Below are 6952 nucleotides of genomic sequence, written 5' to 3'. Positions count from 1 at the left end.
AAAGAGTGAGTGAGGGGCAGAGCAGTGAGTGATGAGGTCAGAACGGTGTGAGGGAACAGGACCAGGATGTGAAGCATTATCACTGCTTTGCTGAAATTTCCAGAAATAAACAATTCATAAGTTAAAAAAAATAAATAAGTGCTTTGCTTCCGCTCAAGAGATATGAATGAATGAATGAATGAATGAACGAACGAACAAAAGCCAAATGCCTAGGCTGTCAGGGCTCTATGAGTTTCATAGGGGAGCCCTGTGGACTAGAGGGACCAGGCCATCTTCCTGGGGATATAGGAGTTGAATCACTCCCTAAAGGAGCAGTAAGATAAGCATAAAAGAATAGGGATACACCCTGGGGGGAGGTGGCTATGAGCACAGATGAGGAAATAAAATTGTGGGGTTAGGTCGGGGGACAGTGGGAATAGCTCATCTGAAGCTTAGGGTATGTGTGACAGCCCATGATTGACAGGTTTATAAAAAGGGTTGGGATCATATCAGAGGGACCTGGAATGTTCCATAGCAGCAGGGCCTCTGAAGGCATCTGCATAGGGGAACTGCATTTTAAAACAAAGGAGGTGAGTAGCCAGGCATTGGGGGACAAGGTGGCTAGCTAGGAGGTAGCAGGAGGTCCAAGTAAAAGAGGAGGTAGGGGTGCAGGCAGCAGGTTGGCCCCAGCCCAAGGAGCAGGAAGGACTGTGGCAGGTCCCCTTGCTCAGGCCAAGGAATGGAAGCCTGGATCAGGCCTTCTTTTCTGCCAGCCAGCCATGGGCCCTGGAGTCAGCAGAAAACCCCAGCCCTAGGGAGGAGGTGGCACAGAGCCAGAAGCTGCTGAGGGAGCACTAGCAGCAAGATGCCATTGTACGTCCGGCAATCAAGATACTTCAGAGGAAATCAAAAGCACCAACTGGGGAAATGATGTGTGCACTCTCTCTCTTTTTCTCTCAAATACACGCACAAACTTCTGCCTCCAAAATGGGTCAAGTGAAAGCTGTGGGCGTGGGCTGGGGAGCAAGGGCTGGAAGGATAGGGAGCCCAGGGCCTGGGAGCAGCCTGGGTGCTTATGCCCACTCACCCTTCTGGCACAGGGGATGGCAGCAGCTGCAGGGTGGGGTGGGATGTGAGTATAAATATACACCTCCCCATGCATATGGATAATGCACACAGCTGCCCTGCCTGCTTTGCGTTCATTAGGACCAACTGTTTCAGGAGCAGAGGCAGGCGCGCGGGAGGGGGTGATGTACCCATTCACAGACTGAAGATAGGGGGGCTGCCTACAGCTGTGCAGACACTTCCCCTCTGCCTGGGATCAGCATCCCAGCCCCTGAATGTCCCTTCTTCCTTCTTTTTCTTCCTCCCAACTTGCTGCTCTGGCTGATCTGGGGGGGCTCAAGGTGGGAAAGGGGCCTGAGGAATTGGCTGAAACCCTACAGGAGCTGGGGGAATTGAGGGGAGAGTTGGGTTGGATGGCACCCCTTGACCCCAGGATGGGCTGTTGCTTACAAACCAAAGCTCCCTTTTCCCTTCTCTCCAAAAGCCATCTGTAGCATCTAAGCAGGAAAAGTACTTTGACTTTGTCATTTGGAGGCTACAGGGAGGTTCTGTTCATATTCAAAAGTCTCAGATCAGATCTGTGCCCCCGGACAGATTCTAAGGGCGTGGGTTTGCTGTGCCAGCATAATTTGTGTGATTCTGACCTCTTGGCAGCAGGAAGGCTGAGGAAGGGTGACTAGTGGGCTCCAGCTCTCCAGAGCAGGTCGCCCAGGTGGGGACTGAGGACTGGGATAGGGTGGGTGAGTGTTGACAGCCAGGCCCAGGGAGGGGTCTGGTTGGTGTAATAGGGCCACCAAGTATGGCTGTGCAGCTTTTGCCCTACACAAGGGCTGAGGGGCCCTTAACTAGTGCCAAGCCTTGCATCCTGGTGTGATGTATCCTCTCCAATATGGATCAGCAGTGGCCTGGGTGACAGGTTGGTCTAGTCTCAGGGACATGCATTTTGCTAACAAGACAAAGAAAGACTCAGAGTGGCCATGTGTGTCTATCTGCAGTCAGCCCTTTCTCTTTCCCCTCCAGCGGTCTAAGTGGGCTCTAAGGGCTGGGGGCCCTTTCACTGCGGGACTCCCTCTCCTCCATTTTGGGCCAGGGCACTGGATAGGGTTTGTTGAATCCTGATTGATAATGGAAGCAACTGATGCCAGGCCAGGGCCCGAAGGGCAACAGCCATCCCAGCCTCTTTCCTTTGTTGTCAGGGTGGGGCCAGGGCCCCCTGCCCCCTCTGCTGGTGGCCTCCAGAGCAGCAGCTATCTCTGGGATTCTAGGGAAGGGTCTTGTGGATCCTGAAGAGGGGTTTGGCACAGAATGAGGTAGGCCTCTCACTCCATCCTTGTTTCCTGGAGCCCTACTCCCCCATTGCTCCCAGCAGTTCATAGCCCCGTGTTTAGTCAGGAGTGTGTCCTGGAGAAAAATAGCAGGAATCCCAGCCAAGCCATTTCCTAGCTGTGCGATTCTAGGCAAGTGGCTTAGCCTTTGAGAGCCTTGGTTTCCTCAACTGGGAAATGGGGATAGGCATGGTTACCTTATAGGGCTAATCAAAGGATTAAATCAGCGAATGACTAACAGGAGTAGCAGTTTGCTTAGCTAAATGATAGTTCTGCCCCAACTTTTATAGCTTTCAGCTTCGGGTATCCAAGCGGTTCTCCCATAAACCCTTCCCCTCCTTGACTCAGCTTGCTCGCTACAATTCTGTCATGAATATTTCATTTCTTTAGCAAAGGCTTTTTGTTCCTGGGACACTGCTATTCACTCTGGGAAAAGAAACCTCTGTGTTCATTTGTGAAGGAGGATTCTTTAGCTCTGTTTCTAGGCTTAAAAGCATAAAGGGGAAAAGGTATCATGAGATGAACTTGGAGCCCAGCAGTCAAACAGGCCTGAGTTCAAATCCTGACTCTGCCTTGTTCTTCCTGTGTGATCTTGAGCAAATGAGTCCAGTTCTATGAGCCCTATCCCCAAACTGGGATCGATAATACCTACAGTTAATAATGTTGCAAGGATTAAATATAACTGAAATACCTGCTACAAGTGGATGCTCCCCTAATGATTTGCTCTGATCTGACTCCGTGAGGTTGGCCATATCTCCACGTGCCCACGTGTGTGGCTGGTTCTGGACACACACACACACACACACACACACACACACACACACACACACACACCCTGACACAGTGCTGGACCAGCAGATTCACTGCAGGGAGTAGGAGCTCTCTTTCTCTCCTCCCTTCCCAGCTCTTGGTGCTGAAGCTTCTCTGTGTTCTGCAGTGTTGGAAAAGGAAATTACTGAACAGATTGCAATTAAGGGGGAGAGCGGGGAGAGAGAGACAGAGGCCCTAAAATGCAGCTTGACTGAGCGCTAAACTGTGTTTTTGCCCGGAGCCAATCAGGAGCCTCTGACAAGAGCCTGTTCCCACTTACAAATCTAATTGCAGGAGGTGTGGCTGGGGTGGCCCTGGGAGCTCCAGAGAGGAGGGGGCTGCCAGCACCTCCAGAGAAGGCTGCTGCCTGCTTGCTTGTTGCCTGGAAAATTAGAGACCCCTGTGGGAGCAGAGGTGGGAGGGCAGAGGTCTTGGGGGTCTGGGAAGGCCTGGACTCCAGAATTTCTGTCAGTTATCATAAAGATTTAGCACCTATTATGCACTGGACATCCATAACTTTGTCTAATTCCCTGGAGAATGCCACGAGGTAGATGACTATTACCAAATTTTACAGGTAAGAAACTGAAGCACGAGCGTCCGTACTACACCTAGCTATTGCCCAAGGTCTAGGTGCTTTATTTACATTATATCCCTTTCAATCTCCCTACTGCTTTAGTCCCACTCCACAGATGAAGAAGCAAGACTCCGAGAGTACCCAGCTTGCCCAGGATTGCAGAATGGGTTTATAGATGAGCAAGAACTGAACCCCAGGTCTCTCCGACTCCAGAGAGCACACATTTCAATTGTACCACACTGTCCCTTTATTGAGCTGGGTGTTCTGGATAGGGTTGCCAGATTTAGTAAAACAACAGCAAAAGACCGGGATGGCCAGTTAAATTTGAATTTCAGATAAACGACGACTTTTTTTTTTAGCATTATAAGTTTGTCCCAAATATCGTGTGGGAATACTTGTATTAAAAATGATTCTTTGTTTATTTGAAATTCAACTTTAGTCGAATGTCTTGCCATTTATCTGGCAATGCTAGAGCTTCTCTTCCCTCCTGCCTCAGGCTCCCCTCTATTCTGCCAACAGCTTGCCTTTAAAGCTGGGTCCTTGGGACCAGCCAGGCTGTTATGTCTCTAGACCTCAGAAGTGAGGCTGCCATGGGGAAAGATAAGCTCCTCTACTGCAGAGGGTGGAGCCCTGGACTGGTGCCCACTCTGCCACATACTGTGTGACTTGGGTTAAATCTATTTCTCTCTCTGAACTCTAATAGGAAGCCCCAGTATCAGGCACTAGGTAATTGCAAGTAACCTCGTCAGTCCTAACTTTCCTAATGTCTTCTCCCTTTTTCCTGTCTGTACTAAGGATGGTACAAAATCTATGGTTGTGCTGCTCTGAGAATAGAGGACATCCAACACCTGGGACAGATAACCCCAGGGGATCAGTGCTGGTCAGAGGAGACCCATGGTGTGAGCTTGGAAAGCTAGAGGCTCAGACTGTTGGGAAATGGGCTGTTACTGTTTTTGTCCCCCAGAGGTGGCAGCCTGCTGTAGCTTTCAGACCCAGTGTAATGGCTCTGTGAGATTGGGCAAAATCCTTAACCGAGGTGAGGGCCTCACTTCCTCAACTGTGAAATGGGACTAATGCTGCCCCATGATGTATGCGAGATATGTAGGAGGGGCTTACTAAAGGTTATATTTATTTTTGTTGGTGGTGGTGTTAATATTATATCCTGGGGGGTTGGGAGGAAAGCACCTTGAGGAATGCTAACCTCTGAAAGCATAAACAGATTTCAGTCCCTCCTCAAGCTCCAGCAAAGAACACAACACATTCCTGGCTGCCTTCATTTCAGCTAAATTTTATTTGTTGGATTTTTGACAGACATCTAAATTATACATTGAATTTTCCACATGACCAAATACCACGTCCCTTCCTTTGATTATCATTTTCAAAAGGGACTGTTAAAAAAAAGAACCTTTCAGTGGATCAGATTGAACCCTGAAACCACATGGAGTGCAGAGCTAAAAATAAAAGGAAGTAAGAACTGGCCCCTGAGAAGGAAAGAGAAATCAAAGCAAACTCTGACGGGAATCAAGGGACGAGTCCTGGCGAGGGTGACATGGTGTCACCCTCCAGGCCAGGCCGGATAAGGAGCAGCCGACAGGGAGGGTGGGGCACAGAGTGGCACAAAAATAGCCACCGCTTTAGCCCAGAAGGGAATAAAGAAATTTGTCAAAAGCCAGGAGAGAGAGAAGTGGAGATGGAGGGAGGGAGCGGGTAGGACTGTGTCCTCACAGCAGTTTCGGGAGCTACGGACTTCTTTCACCGCGGCACATTTTCACCCGCCGGCATAATCGCTGACTTTCAGCTGTGCGCCGACATGTTCCCCCAGCTCAGCCCACATCAATGACACCCTTGTTTCCATAGTAACCAAGGGAGAGTGAAGGGGAAAGGGTGTGCTGCACTGGGAGCGGGGATCCAGCCAGAAAGAGCAGCACAGGGAAGGTCGGGAGGAGGGGAGGGAAGTTTTTCCCACCACCGGTTTGAGCACACATCCTGCCCCCCAGCCCCACCGCGCCCCGTCCTGGGCCTGCTCTGCCCTCTGGACCCCAGACTTTTCCCTGCATATTCAGATGCAGTCGTGCTCAGGTCAAGTCTTCCCAAGGCTCACTAGGGGCGGGAGGGTGGGAAACCAGGTATCCCCTTTCCAGCTTCAAATTTTGTCTTCTGGTCATGGCCACAGGGGGAGGGGGAGAGAAAAGGGGGGCTTTAGAAGCGTTTTGTTTTTACAAATGGAAGCTTTCAAAGTCTGCATCTTTCTGGCTTCTCTCATCTACCCCCTGAGCCCCCAGGAGGGTTAGGAGGGCTCAAAGGGAAGATGAAAGCTTGTGACATCCACCATGTCACTGTGTCTTTAGCTGAAAAGCAACTCTAAACACTCACAGAGGCTCTCAGAGGAGGGCAAGTGGCTTCTGCCTGCCGGCCGAGGCCTTGGGAGGGTTCTTTTAAACAGTTCCCTAAGTTGGTGAAAAAGGACAAAAATATTTTACAGAGCATCCGCTGCCAGAGTTAAAGTTCCATATCACGTTCCAAAATTACAGACCTCGAAGCCGGCATTGTGCCCCTCAGCTCTCATCCCTGGTGCACTATTTGGAGTGAAAACCCACTTTCAAGTGCTAGAGCCTGACAGCCTGACAGAAGGGGATTTCCGTTCCTTATAATTCTGTTTGCCTCTGTTCAAAGCGAGAGAGGCTCTTGAGTGAGACAGAGAAGCCAGAGGAGGTGGCAGGGGGCAGCTAGCTCAGTGGTTTAAACAAACCTCACCTTCTTTTGTTTTGCAAGTCCTAACAGATCCCTCCACAGCAACCCTGGGGCACCTTTTCATGACTGACATTATTAATGACTTTCACCCTAGACTGCTTTTGAGACTGGACATGCTTCAGCCTCACCTGCACAACTCTGTCCAGAGAAGCTGTGCTGAGGGCCAGGGGCTGGAGTGGCCCCTCTGGTCTGCTCATGTGCCTTGGTGGGTTTGGGAAGGCCTACCTCCCAGCGCAAGAAGGCAGCTGGCCTCCTGGGACCCACCAGCCACTGGACAGTCTCTTATTCATTCCCTGAAAACCCCTGAGCTCAGGCACCAGAACAGAGTTCAATTCAGGAGCTGGGTGATGTTCTGGCCGACTTTCCCATGTTTGAAGCTGGGGATTTCTTAAGGCTCAGGGAAACAAGCTCTTTTTGCAACATGAGGCAGGAGAAGTCTTCTGCCAGT

This window comes from Pteropus alecto, unplaced genomic scaffold (genome assembly GCF_000325575.1).
Source record: "Pteropus alecto unplaced genomic scaffold, ASM32557v1 scaffold177, whole genome shotgun sequence".
In the NCBI taxonomy this organism is placed as follows: Eukaryota; Metazoa; Chordata; class Mammalia; order Chiroptera; family Pteropodidae; genus Pteropus; species Pteropus alecto.
Note: the sequence above shows the minus strand (reverse complement) of the source record.